This window comes from Antechinus flavipes, chromosome 2, assembly GCF_016432865.1.
Source record: "Antechinus flavipes isolate AdamAnt ecotype Samford, QLD, Australia chromosome 2, AdamAnt_v2, whole genome shotgun sequence".
Taxonomy (NCBI): Eukaryota; Metazoa; Chordata; class Mammalia; order Dasyuromorphia; family Dasyuridae; genus Antechinus; species Antechinus flavipes.
In genome coordinates this window covers 66,042,537-66,061,765 of record NC_067399.1, presented here as the reverse complement: position 1 = coordinate 66,061,765, position 19,229 = coordinate 66,042,537, and positions in this window count along the sequence as shown.

Here is a 19,229-nt window from a genome sequence, read left to right as displayed (position 1 = left end):
TGATTTGCTCTCTTGATGCTTACATTCTATTTTTTATTTTATTTTTTCATCTGTAAAGAGGAATGAGGGCATGTGGCCTAAATGATCTCAGAGATGCCTGAAGTTTTCTGTAAATCATGATTCAAATTCATGCTCCAGCCATAGCCCTTGGTAGCTTCTTGATTTGGCACAAGCTCCTGAATCTCCCAGTGGTTCTTCTTCTTATCTATAAAATGGGGACAATAATAGAGATAACTTCTAATGTCCCAATCTGCTTGAAATCTATTATTCTGTAATCTTAATAATAGCTTACATAACAACAAACAGATCCATGCTTAGCCTAGCTGTAGTTCTCACCCTCTCACTATAGGCTTTTAAATCCATGCATAGAGATTGAATTCAAGGCTAAAATAGCTTGACTTTTAAGAAAGGAATCAGATTTTTTTTTTTTTAATCTAGAACTCTGGTTCTTTTATGAGATGTCTTGTTTTAGGGAAGGTATTTGACCACTATTTACTTTGTTTACTCAAAAGTAACAATGAACACACAAAAGAACAATAACAAACACACCCTGACAGATTTGTACAAACAGTAGTAATTTAAAATTATTATTATGGCTTGATAAATACAAAATAATACAGAATTTCTGCATGAGCATTCACATTAGCTACAGAGAAGAATAAAATAAAAGAGTGAAGAAATCTATTATGTGTCAGGCAGTATATCAAATGTCATAAATATTGATTCATTTATTCTCACACCACCACCAATAATAATAATAAAAATAGTAATAAATATTTATATAAATATTTGTTCCTCACAACACTAATGAGACATAGGTGCTGTTATAATTTCCTTTTTACAGATGAGGAAACTAAAGCAAAGAGAACTTAAGTACTTACCCAGGGTCACACATCTTTAAGTGTCTGAGGCTATATTTGCACTCAGGTCTCTCTAGGCTCAACAATCTCTCTACTGAACCAGCAATTTCTCCTGTAAAGTCTACATCATCTCTCATGCTAGACTGGGGCTAAGATGTCCCCCTGCTGACTGTAATCTTCCTTATCAAGAAGGGTGATAGAAGTTGTAGGAAACCTCTCTCATAACATAGCTAACTCTTATTGAGGGACTCAGAAGTTTACAATACTCAAATTTCAATGTTGCCTTCATAGCTAAAAATTTTTGTCTTGGGATAACCAGTTGGTAATTTATGTTCAGGAAAAGAATGACAAGTACAATTGACAACTGGAGTTTTGAGATTTATTATCCAGTTCTAATATAATAATTGGGATTTTCAGGTTCATTATTATTTCATCAAAAACCTGAAAAATCCCTAATATTCTCATGTAAATGACAACCCCATTTATCCAGTTAGTGGCTAAACATATTATCTGTTTTTCAGTGTGGACTTACATCTTATTTCTGTGTGATTTTATCAGCTGTCCACCATGACTAAAATACGTCTCGTAAACACACACACACACACACACACACACACACACACACACACACACCTACACATCTACACACACATTCTTGCACAGGACAGATTTAGAGACATCTTACAACAGATGTTTGTATGGAGGATTATTATCAAGTTTTAGTAGAACCTTCTGAAAGTGAGTTACTGCCCAAGATCACACACACAGAGTATAGGCAGAAGTTGGGCCAAGTCTCAAACCCAAATGTTGTGATTGCAAAGCTAACTATTCTTCTTCTCTTCTTAGGAATATGTTTTGGAAACTTTAAAAAAAAAACAATTACAAAATGGAAGGGTAGGAACAAAAATAGAGTTTTGAGATCACTTCACTTTCTACTGATGAGATTACAAAGATAAAAGAGTCAATAGCTAAAAAAGGCTTTAGAGATCCTCAATAATTATAGATAGATTGTCATTTAACAAATTAGGAAAGTGGGGTTTAGAGAGAAGAGACATTTCCAAGTTCACACAAATAGTTTTTTATTGTTTGTTTTAGCACAGCTAAATTTTGATTTTCTGGTCCCTAATTTCAAATCTATGTATTTTTTTCTATACTTACTTTTCACAATCTATCCTCTGGAATATAGTTTTGAATGCATATTTTTAAATGGATGTTCTCTGAGAGAGTATTAGAAATACATTTCACAATGGGCTATTTAAATCCTATCAGTATTCCCACCCACCCCCCAATTACATGATTAAAAAACAAAAGAAAACAGAACAAAATAAAACAAAATGAATTATGTATAAATGTATTTTTATATGCTCAGAATACAAGGAAAAAAATAAAGGAAAACCTGTGGTGGAAGCTAACCAAATTTCAAGCCAAGTACTCAGAAAGAATGGCAGAGCATATGTAAGTAATGGCAAACGTCATTCTCTCCCTGATGCTGTGATGCTTTAGCAGCCACATTGCCTGTGTTCTTGTTGAGATAAGCATTATTGATGGATTTTATTAGGCATTTACATTTTTCTCCCAAATAGCTCAAGGTGTTTAAAAACCTTCCAGGTTTTGAACCATAGCATTTCTTCAGTGTTGTTTACTATTGCCATGATTGCACAACATTCCTTGGGGCTTATTCCCAGCTCTGTAACTTACTGGCCATGTCATTTTTTGGCAAGTCATGTAAACACCTTGAACTACAGTTTCTCTCTCTGTAAAACTGGGTCAATCAAACTTGCCTTCCCTGTATATCATGGTGTATTTTTATTCTTTTTTTTAAAAAAATCCATCTACTTTCTATCAAATTTCCCACAATGACTATTACAAATATATTATTCTCTACTCAAGCCTATCAAGCTACCCTCCTTCGTTTATTTTCTATATTGTGGATGATTTTATCTTATAAAGAGAAAATAGAAACCATCTGAAATCCCTAGTCTATACTCCCTAATCATTCCTCTGTCACTACAATCTCACAATCTTATAAGGAATATTGACCCTTATTCTCAATAAATATTGATCCCTTTTATTTCATCTTTAATCCTATGTTTTCCTTTCTCCTCACTCTCTGTCTCCATAATTTTCAGTCTCTCCTTATCTCTTCTGGTTATTTTTTGATGATCCACATATATGCCCAGGTATCTCCTATTTTAAAATTTTCACAAAGTGAACAACAAATAATTAAAGGAGGCACTTAACACTATAATACCTTGGAATTATCATCCTCCTAGCAAGTACTAATCTAAACTCATTTCTTTGCTCCATTTTTACTTTTCATTCACTTTTTATGATCTTATTCCAAATAAATACTTAACTGAACTTGTTCTCCCTAAATTGCCAATGTTGCCTCAGATGGTAAGTTCAGTGACTTTTTGGGACCAATTACTTCAATTTCTCTCTCCTCTCGGTTATATCCCCTTTTCTACTTTTTTTGGGGGGTGGGGTGGAAATTACTTGCTTTGGGATCTCTTTCTAATATCCTAGCCAGTATTTGGTTGACTTCATGGAATAATCGCAAACAGTCTATCCCCAAATCAAATATCTACCACAAGATGATTTGTATCTTTTCCCTTAATTTGACTTGTCTTCTATTTGAATATTTGAGGAATTTTGAAATTTATTTTTCAAGAGATTTACATATAACAAAATAATTTGCTCACAACTTCTTCTTTCCCCTTCCTTTTGCCTTCCCCTTCCCCTTCATAGCCACTTTCCCTTGCCTTCTCCCTTTTCTTCCCCTTCTCCTCCTCTCCTTCCCTTTATGTTCCTCTCCCCTTCCCTTCCCTCTCTCCTTCCCTTCCTTTACCTTTCTCATATTCCTTCCCTTCCATTCCCTTTTTTTTCTCCCTTTCCCTTCTTTCTCCCCTTCCCTTTTCTTCCTTTGTCTTCCTTTCCCTTCCCTCCCCTTCTCTTCTCTTCCTTCTTTTTCCTTCCCTTCCTTTCCCTTTTCTTCTTTTATCTTCTCTTCTATACCTCATCAATTCTCATGGATTCATTTAATATCTCTATGCAGATTTATCCTGAATCAATATTTCAAGCTCTAATGTGATTATTAAACATTTCTCATCTGCTATTTTATAGGTCCTAAAATTCAATATGTAAAAAAGGAATATATTAATTTTCCCTCCAAACTTACCACTTTGCCTTTAACCTATCATCTTTATTTTTTTTCCTCAAAGGCAACACAATTATTTTAGTTTTTCAAATTAGCATCCCTCATTATATTCAGCGCTCCACTATTGCTTAGCCCATTTCATTTTCGTGTCTCACTGACTGTTCTTACCATTATTTGCCTCAATTTCCTCATATTTAAAATGATCTGGAGAAAAAAATAGCAAAACATTAGAGTACCTTTGCCAAGAAAACCCTAAATGTTTTTTTTTTAGGGATTTTACATGATTGAAACAACTAAACAAAAATTACACTTCTTATCTATATGCCCTTATACATATTCTCCCTCATGCTTAGAATATATTCTTTTTTCATTTCCATTTCCTGGAATTTCTAATTCCTTTCAAAATTTAACTCAAATGGTCCTTTCTCTTTGTGATATTTCTTGGATCTCTCATCTTCTGGATTCATACACACAGAAATATAAGAAACAGCAATAATTGAAATTACTTGGTCCTTATTTTGTATATACTTCTTGAATGCATTTTTTGATATATATGTTTTTCCCAATTTAAAAGAAATGTTTCTTGGAATAACTTTTAATTTGTCTACTCTAAGCACTTAACACAATGCCTCAAATACAGTAAATACTGAATAAATATTGATTGATAATTTGATTAATCAAAAGACCTACTGTCACAATGAAAGATTTTTGTTGTTAATAATTACTTTATAAAAATAAAGTACTATACACACATAGATATCAATGTCAATTCCTGATAACATCAATAATAATAATAATAATATTTTGTTCTATTTTTAAGAAGTGTGAAATATATATTTTTTTAAATTTTACATATTTTATTTTATTTTATAATAACTTTATGTTGACAGAATCCATGCCAGGGTAATTTTTTTACAACATTATCCCTTGCACTCTCTTCTGTTCTGATTTTTCCCTTCCCTCCCTCTACCACCTCCCCTAGATGGCAAGCAGCCCTATATATGTTAGATATGTTGCAGTATATCCTAGATACAATATATGTTTGCAGAACCGAACGGGTCTCTTGTTGCACAGGGAGAATTGGATTCAGAAGGTAAAAATAACCCAGGAAGAAGAAAAATGCAAATAGTTCACATTCATTTTCCAGTGTTCTTTCTTTGGATGTAGCTGCTTCTGTCCATCATTTATCAATTGAAACTGAGTTAGGTCTCTTTGTCGAAGAAATTCACTTCCATCAGAATACATCCGCATACAGTATCGTTGTTGAAGTGTATAATGATCTCCTGGTTCTGCTCATTTCACTTAGCATCAGTTCATGTAAGTCTCTCCAAGCCTCTCTGTATTCATCCTGCTGGTCATTTCTTACAGAACAATAATATTTCATAACATTCATATACCACAATTTACCCAGACATTCTCCAATTGATGGGCATCCATTCAATTTCCAGTTTCTAGCCACTACAAATAGGGCTGCCACAAACATTTTGGCACATACAGGTCCCTTTCCTTTCTTTAGTATCTCTTTGGGGTATAAGCCCAGTAGTAGCACTGCTGGATCAAAGGGTATGCACAGTTTAATAACTTTTTGGGCATAATTCCAGATTGCTCTCCAGAACAGTTGGATTCGTTCACAACTTCACCAACAATGCATCAGTGTCCCAGTTTTCCCGCATCCCCTCCCCCCCATCATTATTTTTTCCTGTCATCTTAGCCAATCTGACAGGTATGTAATAGTATCTCAGAGTTGTCTTAATTTGCATTTCTCTGATCAATAGTGATTTGTAATAATAATATTTTAAATTATTACATTAATTTCATGCATGTGTCATGAGAACTGAAGATCAGTCTTGGAGACAGGAAGACTTGAAATCAATTCCTGTCCATATGATAATATTGGAGGATAGAGTTCTGAACTTGGAGTCAGAAAGAATTGAGTACAGATCCTGTTTCAGATATTTATGTACAATGTAGTGATGGAAAACACATTTAATCTTTGTGAGATTCTGAGTTTTCTCAGATTATAAACTGTACTCAGTTTGAATTTTATCATGGTGTAGAGACAATCCTCACATTGAAAAAATAAAATAAAATACAGGGTAAAATAGGGACATAGATAGATTGATAGATGATTGATAATCAGATCCTTCTTTAAATCTGTTTCTGCAATTAAATGAACTATATCAGTTCAGGGTATATTTAAGCTCTCATAGCTGATATTCTAAATTCCTTGTATTTCCATAAGTAGAAGCAGGATTTTTGTTCATTTTTTTCATGGAAAGATGATTTCTCTGGAATCAGATGACATGGGTTTGACACACAAATGAAATCTCTGTTTATGTTATTTTAGACAAGAGATATTTTCTTTCCTGGGCCTTAATCCAAAAGTACTATTAAAGGAGGAGGAGGAGGAGATAGAGGAAAAGGATTATGATGAGGAGGAGAAAAAGGAGGAGGAGGAGAAGGAGAAGGAAGAGGAAGAAAATGAGGAGGCCAAAGAAAAGTGGTGCTGGTGGTGGTGGAGTTGGAAGTGATGGTGGTGGTGGTGGTGGGAATTTATAAAGTATTTTATGGTTTGAAAATAAATTTACATTGAAGTACTTCTGGGGGTGGAGCAAAAATAGGAGAGTAAAGCCAGAAAGCTGTGCAAGCTCTCCCAGTTTCCCTCAGAAAAATCAAGGATCTTTTATGAAATCAAGATTCTGAACAAAGTATGATGGAATGGATCCACTCTCCAGCTTAAAATAGACTGGACAAACTTCAAGAAAAGTTAGTCTCACTGGGGTGAAAAGGGCGTTCAGCAAGGGTCAGATAAATTCTGGGCAAGCCAGTAATCACAGCAAATCGGCAACTTAAGAACTTCAGTCCCAGGTCCTAAAGGAGCACAGCAGGGCAGCAGCTTTCAGTCTCAGTTTAGAAGGCAAATTCTGGGACACTATTTTGTTTCCTGAAAAGAAGAGAAAAAGCAACCCCCTACAAACACAAGGGGTCTCTGTGTTCAAAGTAAAGGCTGTGAAACTGTACAGGAAGACTGGGACTGTGTCCCTTTTACTGCAGGAGCAGAGCTCAATGATAAAAGTAAAAAAAAAAAGGGGGGGGGAAATACTAAAAGACAAGGAAGAAAAATGAGTAAGAAACAGAAAATAAGCATGACCACAGAAAGCTACTATGTGATAGGAAAGACCAAAACACAAATTCAGAAAAGGACAAAATGTGCACAGAAGAAAAAGTGATATGAATTGGTCCAAAGCCCAAAGCAGGGTTTTGGATAAACTAAAAAAAAAAAAAAAAAAAAAAAAAATTAAAAATCAAATAAGATAGGTAGAGGAAACAATAAGAAAGCAAATGGGATGTATGGTATGCATAAGAGAGTCAACAACTTGAAAAAGGAAGAAAAAAATTGAAGAAAAACTTATTAAAGAGAATTAACAAAATGGACAAAGAGATACAAAAACTAATGAAGAAAATCACACATTAAAAACTAGAACAGGGCAAATGGAAACTAATGCTTCTGTAAGACAACAAAACTCAGTCAAACAAACTAAAAAGAATGAAAAAAATGGAAAAAGGTGTGAAATAACTCATTGGAAAAACAAGTGACCTGGAAAATAGATCTAGAAGAAAGAATTTTAAAATTAATGACCTTTCTGAAGGCCAATAAAGAGCTTAAATGGAGTTCTTCAAGAGATCATTAAGGAAAACTGTCTGATATTCTAGAAACAGAGGGGAAAATCCATCACATTCAGGAAATAGATCCCACAAGGAAACTCTGAGGAGCATTGTTGAGAAACTCCAGAACTACAATCTCAAGGAAATAACACTGCAAGCTGCCAGCAAAAACAATTCAAACATCAAGGAGCAATAGTCAGGATTGCCCAGGATCTGGCAGCTTCTACAATAAAGGACTGGAGGGCCAGGAATATCATATTCTTGAAGGCAAAGGAACTATGGTCACAACAACGAATTAATTATCGAGTGAGATTCAGCATCATCTTTCAGGTGAGGAGATGGAGCTTCAATGAAGTAAGAGACTTTCAATCATTTATATTAAAAAAAAAACATAACTAAACAGAAAATTTATTCAAACACAGGACTATAGAGAAGCATAAAAAAGTTAAACTCTTTACATCCTAGATGGAAAAATGATATGTATAACTCTTGAGAACTGTATCTATGACTGGGGAAGTCAGAGGGGAGCATCACATGAGCTGAGCATATGGTTCTAAATGGACTCTAATGTCATAACATCAAAGAAGAAAAAAAAAACATTAAGGTTTGGAAAAAGATCTGTATTTGAAAAAGAGGAAAGGGATGGTTTAATGGGAAAATTTGTTCACATGAAGAGGTGAAAAAGACCTATTACAATTGAGGGAAAGATGAGAGGAGGATGATCATTTTCTGAATTCCTGAATTCTGGTTCCAAAAGGGAATAACTTAATCATTCATTTTGCTATAGAAATTTATCTGAGAGTATGAAGAAGTAGGAGGAAAAAGAGGAAAGAAAAGGGAGGAGCATGATAGAAGGAAGCACAGAAACTCTAGGAAAAAAGTTAAGAGAAGTGGGAACTGGTGATAGAAGATAATGTAGAAGAGAATGGGTTAAAAACATTACTAAGTTAAGGGGGAGGGTGATAAGAGATGAGATAGTTGGTGGGGTAGGTAAAAATTTACTAAGAGAAGGGGGAGAGGTGATAGCAGATAAGGTAGTGGGTGGGATGGGTAAAAATACACAATTAAGTAATGGGTGGAAAGAAAGAACAAAAGTGTACACAGGGGTGAAAATAGATAGAGGGAAATACAAAGCTGGTAATCATAACTATGAATGTGAATGAGATGAACTTTCCCATAAAACAAAAGCAAATAGCGCCGTGGATTAAAAAAACAGAATCCTATGATATATTATTTACAAGAAACACATTTTTTTTTTACTAAGAGACACATACAGAGTAAAGAATGGAAAACAATTTATTATTCTTCAGCTTAAGTGAAAAGCAAGGATTGCATGTAAAGCAAAAGTAAAAATAGATCTTATTTTGGCAGTTTGATTGGTATGGCACTGAACAAAGACAAATTTAGGCAGAATTGTTGTTTTTTATTATACATCTTGATAGATGTACATCTATCAAGAAAGTACATCTTGATAAAGAGTATCTAAAGTAATAATGATAGTAAATGTGTTTGCACCAAGTGGTAGAGCAGCCAAATTCCTAGAGAAGTTTTAAAGCCAATTATAGGAAGAAATGCACAGCAAGACTACTCCACTGGGCAATCTCAACTTTCCCCTCTCATAATACTATAAATCTACAACAAAATAAACAAGAAATAAACTAGGGAAGTTAATAGACTCCTAGAAAATCTAGATATGATAGCTATCTGGAGAAAATGGAATAGGGACAGAAAAGACTATATATATTTTTTTCAGCAATACATGGGACCTTCACAATAATTTGACATTAAAAACCTCAAAATCAAATGCAGAATGGCAGAAATAGCAAATGCTTTTGTTTCAATACACAATGCAATAAAATTATGTTAAATAAAGGGATAGGGAAAGATAGACTAAGAACCAATTGGAAATTTAAAAATCTAATTCTAAAAAAATAACTGAGTCAAACAACAAATCACAGAAACAAGCCACAATTTCATTCAAGAGAATGACAAAAAAGAGATAACATAACTAATCCTATGGGACACAGCCAAAGCACTTATTAGTAGACATTTTATATCTCTAAATAGCTCCATGAATACAATAGAGAAAGAGGAGATCAATGAATTGGGCACTCAAAAAAAAAAAAAGCTAGAAAAAGAACAAATTAAAAACCACCATTTTAATTCCAAATTGAAAATCCTGAAACCCAAAAGAAGGATTAATAAAATTGAAACAAACAAAACTATTGAAGTAATAAATAAAACTAAGATTTGGTTTTATGAGAAAAACAAGAAAATAGATAAACATTTGGTTAATTTGATCAGAAAAAGGAAAGAAATATACAAATCACAACATCAAAAATGAAAAGAGTGAACTTACCACTAAAGAAATAGAAATTAAAGCAATAATTAGGAGCTATTTTGTTCAACTGTATGGCAGCATGTCTGATAATCTAAAATAAAAGAATGAATATAAACAAAAATATAAACTGCCTACATTAATAGAAGAGGAACTACATTGCTTACATAATCCTATTTTCCAAAAAGAAATTGAACAAGCCATTCGTGATCTCCCTACGGAAAAATCATCAGGACCAGATGGATTCACAAGTGAATTCCATGTAACATGATCTCATAGCAGTTACTATTACCAGTCTTTCCTAATTCCTAGGCCCTCAGAGTACCTCTGGCCACTGACCTTTGCAGTGTCAACCAATTCTATCAACTCGTCTCCTCTGAGGCCTTCAGAGGCCTCTGGACATGATTTCTTAAATTGTAGTTTAATAATTGATAGTGCGCTCAAGAACAGCCAGCCACGTGCAAACTTAAAGCCTTTATTATACCTACTCATATAATGCCCTTTCTTGTTAACTTCCTAGTGAACACCTGGTCTGAAGACCCATGTGTTCACTATCAAGCTCCTTCACTCTCTTGGCTATCCATTCACTCCATTCAGCAACCCCAGGGTAAAGAGAGCAACTTGCTGACCGCAGTGAGCTTATAGAGGGTCTGTGAGGTCACACACACACAGCGAGAGAGAGAGCTTTCTCCAGGAAAAAAATGAACAAAAATCCTGCCTCTACTTATGGAAATATAAGGAATTTAGAATATCAGCTATGAGAGCCAAGGGGCAATCTTTACTCCAGAGATTGCTTCCAGGCCACTCAAATCTCCTGTTGCATTGTGGTTACCCATTTAAAGGACCCTTACATTACCAAATTTTTAATTTCTATACTATATAAACTGTTTGAAAAACAGTTGAAAAAATAGGGAAAGAAGGAGTACTGCCAAATTCCTCCTACGGCACATATATGGTATTGTTATCTAAACCAGAAAGAGCCAAAACAGAGAAAGAAAAGGACAGATGAATCTGTCTAATGAATATTGATATGAAAATTTTAAATAAAATATTAACTAAAAGATTACAGCAACTTTTCAGCAGGATAACATATTATGACCAACTGGGATTTATACCAAGAATGCAGAGCTGGTTTACTATCAAGAAAGCTATTATGTATTTGACCATATAAATAGCAAATACAATCGAATCATGATAATCTCAATAGATGCAGAAAAGTTTTTGACAAAATACCGTATCTAATCCTATTAAAAACACTAGAAAGCATAGGGATAAAAGGAATTTTAAAAAATAATAAGTGGCATTTATCTAAAACTAACAGCAAGTATGATTTCTAATAGAGAGAAGCTGGATGCATTTCCCATAAGATCCAGGGTGAAACAAGGATGTTGATTATCACCATTACACAATATTGTATTAGAAATGTTGACTTTAGCAATAAGAAAATAAAAAAAAGAAATTAAAGGAATTAAACTAGGCAATAAGTAAATAAAACTGTCACTCTTTGCAGGTAATATGATGATATATTAAGGGAATGTTAGAAAACCATCCAACAATCAACTAGAAATAATTAGCAACTTTAGAAAAGTTGCAAGATATAAAATAAAGCCACACAAATCATCAGCATTTCTATATATTATTGACAAAGTCCATCAGCAAGAGCTATCTTTTGGAAAGAGAAATTCCATTTAAAATAACTGTACACAAAATAAAATACTTGTGGTTCTAAGCCAAGAGAAACCTATGAACTACATGAGTACAATGATAAAACATTATGCACACAATGAAAAAAGATCTAAACAACTGGAAAAATATAAATTGCTCATGGGTAGGCCAAGCAAATATAATAAAAACAACAATTCTGGCTAAATTTGTCTATTTGTTCAGTGCCATACCAATCAAACTGCCAAAAAACTAGAAAAAATAAAATATGATATCATAAACAAATTAGGAGAGCAAGGGGTTATTTAACTATCAGATCTTTGGAGAAGGGAGAAATTTATGACCAAAGAAGAACTAGATGGCATTATGAAAGACAAAATAGAAAACTTTTATTACATTAAATTAAAAGGGTTTTTTTGCAAAAAAACAAAAACAAAAAACAATAGAAGCAATATTAAAAGAGAAGTACAAAGCTGGGAAAAAAAAAATTTATAGCCAGTGTTTCTCACACAGGTTTCATTTCTAAAATACATAAAATATATATAAAAGAAAACTGTTAAATTTGTAAGAATACAAGTCATTACCTAATTGATAAATGGTCAAAAGATATAAACAGACAATTTTCAGATGATGAAATTAAAGCCATTTATAGTCATATAAAAAAATGCTCTAAATCACTATTGATTAGAGAAATGCAAATTAATGCAACTCTGAGGTACCACCTCACACATTTCAGATTGGCTAAGATGACAGGAAAAGATAATAAGCATTAGAGAGAATGTGGGAAAACTGGGACATTAAGGCATTGTTGATGGAATTGTGAAATATGTGCTGGAGAGCAATGTGAACTATACCCAAAGGGATAAAAAACTGTGCATACTGTGCCATTACTGGGTCTATATTCCACAGACCTTTTAAAGGAAGGAAAAAGACCCACATGTGCATAAATATTTGTAGCAGTTCATTTTGTGATAGCAAAAAATTAAAAAATGAGTTCATGCCCATCAATTGGTGAATGGCTGACCAAGTGTTGGTATATGAAGATAATGGAATTATTCTATAAAATGTATAAATGGAATTGTTCTATAAAAAGTGAAGAGCAACTTGGTTTTAGAAAGGTCTGGAAAGATTTACATGAACTGTTACTAAGCAAAACAAGCAGAACCAGGAATACATTGTACACAATACAGAAAGAATGTGTGATGATCACCTTCTCAATGGCTCAGTGATCTAAAGCAATCCTAAAAAAGTTTGGACACAAAATGTCAACTGTATCTAGAAAAAGAACTAAGGAAACTGGATGTGCAGCAACATATCCTCTGTTCACTTCTTTTTATTTTTTTTAATTTCTCCCATTTTTTTTTCTTTTTCTCTGATTTTTTTCTGCCAATATGATTCTTAAAGTACTGTGTATTAAAAATAAATAAATTTTCTAGAAAAAAGAAAATAAATGTACATATGTTATCTCATTTGATTCCCAAATTAACCAAAGATAGATGTTACTTTTATTATTCCCATGTTACAGAGGGGGAAAATTGGAGTGTTGTTTTAGTGTTTGTTGAAATGGAAGCATCTAAGTGACTCAGTGGAAAATGAGTTCTTGGGCTAGAATCACAAAACCTTAGTTCAAATCTACCTCACTAGCTATGTGATCCTGCACAATTTGCTTTAATCTATCAGAGAAGGAAATGAAAAACCACTTCTATGTCTTTGCTAAGAAAATCACATATGGGGTCATAGTTGGACACAACTAAACAATGGTCTTTATTAAGGGTAGCATCTCTGTAACTTCTTCATTTATCATCCACCAAGGGAATGGGTAAATATTCCTATAAGCTTCTCTCATTATTTTTTATTGCATAGTCTATTTTCTTCTTCAAGTTCTATTCCTGGTACTAGTCACCAAATGATTTAAAGAATTCAAAGAATTCACAACACGTATTAAGTACTTAATAAATTCTTGTTTAATGAATGCACGAATCTATTTGGAGCCTTTCAATAAGTCCCCAAGCAGTCTTCTGATCATATATGAATAGCTGAGCCTGTGGCTGAGTAGAGGAGCCCATTAGTAATTTAAATGTTCACATTTGATGTTTTTGAAATTCACTCTTCAACAGAGGTTACAGATAAAAATATTTTCTTCTATTCCTGTGAAGTCATTGATATAAACATGCATCTCTCCATTTTATAGCTGAGAAAACTGAGAACAGGTCATCATTTTCTTTTCATTGAAACCCCTCATTTGCTGTTCCTCTTGTTGTTTAGTTTGAGTACTTTCTCTCCTTTCTCTCTCTTTCTCTCTGTATTTTTCTTTCCCTCTCTCTATGTCTCTCTCTGTTTCTGCCTCTTTTTGTATGTTTCTCTTTCCTCTCCTCTGACAATATATCTTTATTTTTGGACTCCCACACACAAGTAAATTCATTCTTCGTCCCTTATGCCAAACCAATACTGCAAGGTGCAATCACAGTCTCCAAAAGATCCATCTTCCTCCTCACCTCCTGCACCAGTGTTGCAGGCTTGGGAGGAGATATCAAAACTACCAAAGTTCTTGAAATTATCAAATTTTTGAACATCAGAAATGAACATATTCAAAATAAAATTTAAGGAGAAAAAACAATTGCTTTCCTACTACACATTAAGGACAATAAGATTTTTCACATAACTTGTTGCTGAAACTGGGTCCTATATGTACTAGTTCTCAATTAAAATGCAATCTCATTAAGAACAAAATTGTAAGACTGTCTTACAATTCTTGTGTATCTTCAACTTGAGTACAATACTCTGTGTATAATAAATGTTAAATAAATGCCTTTTTAAAATTCATTAATTCTTCTAGAAAAATGCAAACATGGAACCTGATGCATGATACATAAAGAAAGAAAGCTCTAGGTCACCCTTAACTTCTAACAGCTTTGTTTCTTTCATAAAAAGCAGTAAATGGAGATGGCATATTCCAAACAAAAATCAAAATATATTGCTTCCAATGGGCATCAGAAATTGTACCATATGAGATAGCTTGGTCTCTGACTTAATTGTTCTTATAAAGAATTAATTAATTTCTGCAAAGTTTCTCCTCTCTACCCTCATCTGTGTCCTAAGCTCAGCCTGCATTCCATAGATTGGGTTCCACCCCCTTTTCTATTTCCAGGGCCACTGTTCTTTCCAAATATTTAGTTTTGACCTTTAATTTCTCATGCTGTTCACCACTTTTCTCTGTATGATGCTGGTTTTGATATCAAGTATCCTCTGCCAGCTGGTCAATCTTCCCCGTCAGATGTGCCAAAAATATGGACATAACAAATTTGGTTTTATCAGAAGAAAAAGGATAGGGTAGAATTGACATTTTCCCCCTTTCCTAACTCTTTAAATTCTCATTCCTGGCAAATATGAACTCAAACCCCAGGCATCCAAGCAGGTGTCTCATTGAAGATAATGATTGATTGCCACACACTAATTATCCAGTAGGCTGGGGAGTGGGTGCATGGAGAAGGGAGCAATCATAGAGCAGTTAAAAAGATATTTGTTTCTCTCTTGCCTGCTCTCCTGTCACTTTGAAATTTCACTGTGTCTCTTCTCCTTTTGCTTGTTATTAAGAATCAGAGATTTATAGGATTTAGATAGGAAAAACATTAGTCCAACCCTCGTATGTTATAGAAAAGAATGATGAGTTCTCAGAGAGGAAGTGAGTTGACCAAGACCGCTAAATGGTAGGTATTTGAATCAGCATTTGAACTTACTTGACCTTTAGTAATATTCTTCATAGATCACTAAATTAAGCTCTTGCTAGATTTTTCTGCTAATGCCATGATTTTAATTATTGAACTAGCAATTAATTTTAACTGGCCATGCACTTTCATGAGTCTCACTTGCAATTGTGAGACTTGGCTGTCAGTCAAACAACAATTAGTTATTAAACCCTTAAAATGAACCAGAGGAAGCACAATGGTTGGAGAATCAGGCCTGGAGTTAGGAAAACCTGAATTCAAATCTGATCTCAGACATTTACTATGTGATCCTGAACCTTAATATTGTTTACCTTAGTTTCCTAAACTGTAAAATAAGCCTGAGAAGGAAATGGAAAACTACTCTAGTGTCTTTGCCAAGAAAACCCTAAATAGGGTCACAAGGAGTTGGAAATGACTGGAATAAATGAACAACAACAAATGAACCAGATAGTGAGATAAATAGTTTCCATTTAAAATCTTCTGAACAATAGAAACATTTATGAAAAGCTATTTTAAAAAATTAAAAAGATCATGGTGGTATGTTTTAGAGTAGAGAACGATTGATTGACTTTACTTTGAATTCTAGTTCTACTTAACCTATATGATTTTGACTTCAGTTCTTTCACTTGAAAAGTAAGCTTATTGGATTGGCTTGAAGAATTATATGCTATAGAATTCAGAGATATATCTATCTCTAATTAATTTTGATGTATAGAAGTGAATTTAATCTCATTTTGCATGGATCAATGAGCTGTACTAGAAATTTCCTCTGTTATTGCTGCCTTCTACTCCATTGAAAGCCTTGTGTTAAGTCACATAACTTTTCTTTTTGGTTCTTCCTATAAACACATCAAATTAATGGCTTATTTCTTTGAGTGTTGATTGGCTATTTTATTTTTTTGTGGAGTTCTTGGTAGTTTCAGCAACAGACCTTGAAACTCATGAAATGAACTCCCATTTCTTCATTAAAGTTTCTGCGGCTTCATTTGGGCCTAGGTACTCCCTTTATTAATGAGTATTGTAACTCCACAGCACAGTAGTAGATTGCTTTCATGAGTTGCCATAATCAAAATGTTTCATGTCCTATTAGTCCTCTGATAATAAAACTCTCTGCACTTAAATAGGCTATAGGTAAGATGACAGAAAACACAGCATATTGCAGAGCTTATATTCATCAAGCTCATCATCAATGTTTAAATCCCCTAGAATGTACAGTGCCAAATTAAGTGAACTTATCCACAGAATTCAAAATTTCTCTATTTATTATAACCAATGGTTCCATATATGGAATGTGAGATACTGGTTGATAGAGAAATTGTGTTTTCTTGATATTAATTGTTAGGTCCAGTAGCACAAACAGTAGAGAATCAATCTATATTTTGTTGTACCTCAGCTTCAGAGATTGCATTGAGTGTACAATCATCAGTGAACACAAAGTCATACATTCATTCTCTCTCTCCTTTAATCTTGGCTTGTAACATTTTCAAGTTAAAGAATTTACCAACAATTTAGTAGCTGACCTTGATTTGTTTTCATCCTTGTTGAAGGCAACTGACAATATTGCTAAAAACATGATTCTAAAAAGCAAGGTAGGAACCAAACTCCTGCTTGACTCCATTAGTGTTTGAAAAATGTAAGAACATGGTCTTTTAGTCAGAAATCATGCAAACTACTATTGTGAAATTATAGTCCAATGGTTGTAAACCTTCCTAGGTAACTGAATATTGCTACGATCTTCAACAAAACCTGACAATGGATAGTGTCTAAGGCTTTGCCTAGGTCAATTAATGTTGAGAGAGAGAAACAGACAGACAGACAGATAGAGACAGAGAGAGAGATTCCTGTGATTATCACAAGGACAATCTGTTTCCTTTTATTTCCCTTTTAATAAAAGTGGAAAATGAAGGCATACTTAATCTCTTGGAGAACACTTTTGCCATAAGATTTCAGTCATCTTTTGTACAAACTGAGAACTTCTGCCTTGTAGATTTCTACTGGAATATAATCAGTAGAGGAGCTTAATGGTAAATAAGATCTCTTCTTCAGTTGAAAGTTTGGCTAGAGAGAGATTGATTGACTTCAACTTAACCTATATCATTGATGGTTTTAGTATTGGTTGATAAGAGTCCACTGAGAACTCTGTGAGTTAGGTAGCTGTTTAGTTCATCTCACAAAATATCAAGCCTTTATCACGGATCAATGTGGCTACTTCAGTCTGAGTATGTCATACACTACAGAGGTCTTTGGCTCATAAATCATTTTCTGGCCATCATAGAAGTGTTTTGGATTGTATTTTCTGTATAAAACTGAATCTCACCTGCTTTCTTAAAAACAAAACAAAACAAAACAAAACAACAACAAAAAAAAACCTAAGAATCCTGAATCTCTCTAAGCTTCTTTTGCATCCTATTTTTGATGGAATTAAGTACTTCTTAGAGACAGATGAATTGCCCTGTTGGTCATTTTGTGTTCAGTAGTTTCTGAATTGCTCCATTATTTTTGCCAAATCTCTTCTGATGTTGCAAGGGTTAGGTACTAGATGAGAAAACACAGCACTGTGCACCAAGTCTCTAAAAGCTACTAATTTTCTTCTCTACTTTTGCTAGTTTTATGATGTGTGAGCTTTTTTTTTTTTTTTTTTTTTTTTCAGTTTAGCAATGAATTGTTGATGCAAGTAGAAAGACTCTTATCTGTTGTGTTTGGGTGTCCTTATAGTCATCTTGCCTGGGGGCCATTGCTTTTGTTGACCGTGAATTTTTAGTTGGAGAGGATAAGTCTATTATTGATCCAGCACTTTGTACCAGGCATCACTTTTTTCACTTTCACATTCTGTTTCTTCTCCTTATAATGACATACTCTATTAAATGTCAGTGCTTGCCACAAAGATGGATCAATGACATTTTGTTGCATTTTGGTAAATGAAAGACAAAGAAGGTGATGAAAATGTCATGAAAAGCAAACTTTTCAGTAGTAAGCAACTGTGTCTGTTACTTTTTCAAACTTCATTGCTGCTCAGGACTTCCTGTCATGTGTGATTCCCTGTGCCTCGTCTGCTGTTAAGACCACCCAGAATTATAAGTTTTTGACACTTTGATACTAAGGACTTCTAGGTCTTTTTTTTTTTTCCTCCTTTGACCTTTTAAGTTTCAGGATGGCAGGCAGATGGTGTAAGGACACTTTCCTTTCCTGCAAGTGGAGTTTGCATTGCCATGAACTATTAATCACTCTTTTAAGGAGACATATAAGCTTTTTGACTAGATTAAATCTAATTGTAAAACCTGTACCATCTTAAGGGACTCCTTATCACAGTGGTCATTTCAGGAAAAAAAAATGTATCTAACGCCTGCTTCAGTTAACTGGTCTTCACTAGCCAATCTTGTTTCACTGGGGGCAGCTATTTGTATGCAGTGCTTCCTGAATTCTTGTTTACAAAAAGCTGTTCATCTTTCAAATCCTGTTGTTCATGAATATACACATATTTCTGTACCAGTAGTAAGTGGAATCATCTTTGCAAAACTTTTGTACATTTAGAAAAATATTTAAGCTAAAGGATAAGATCCCCCTACCTTTATTGTTAAGCAGTGCAGAGATGACAGAAACAAATCATACCAGGATATATAAGCAGAGTTATCTTTCAAACACTGCTTAGGCACCCAGGAGAATGTAGAATCCCCCTGCTTATTCAGTCCAGTGAGAAGGCAATTCTATCGTTTGTACCATTGTATGGAGCTGGGTGACTATGTGCCCTAGTTACTTCATCTTTAACCTATCATATCAGGACTTCAAGATGGGTAAAATAATTAAAAACATAGAATAATAGA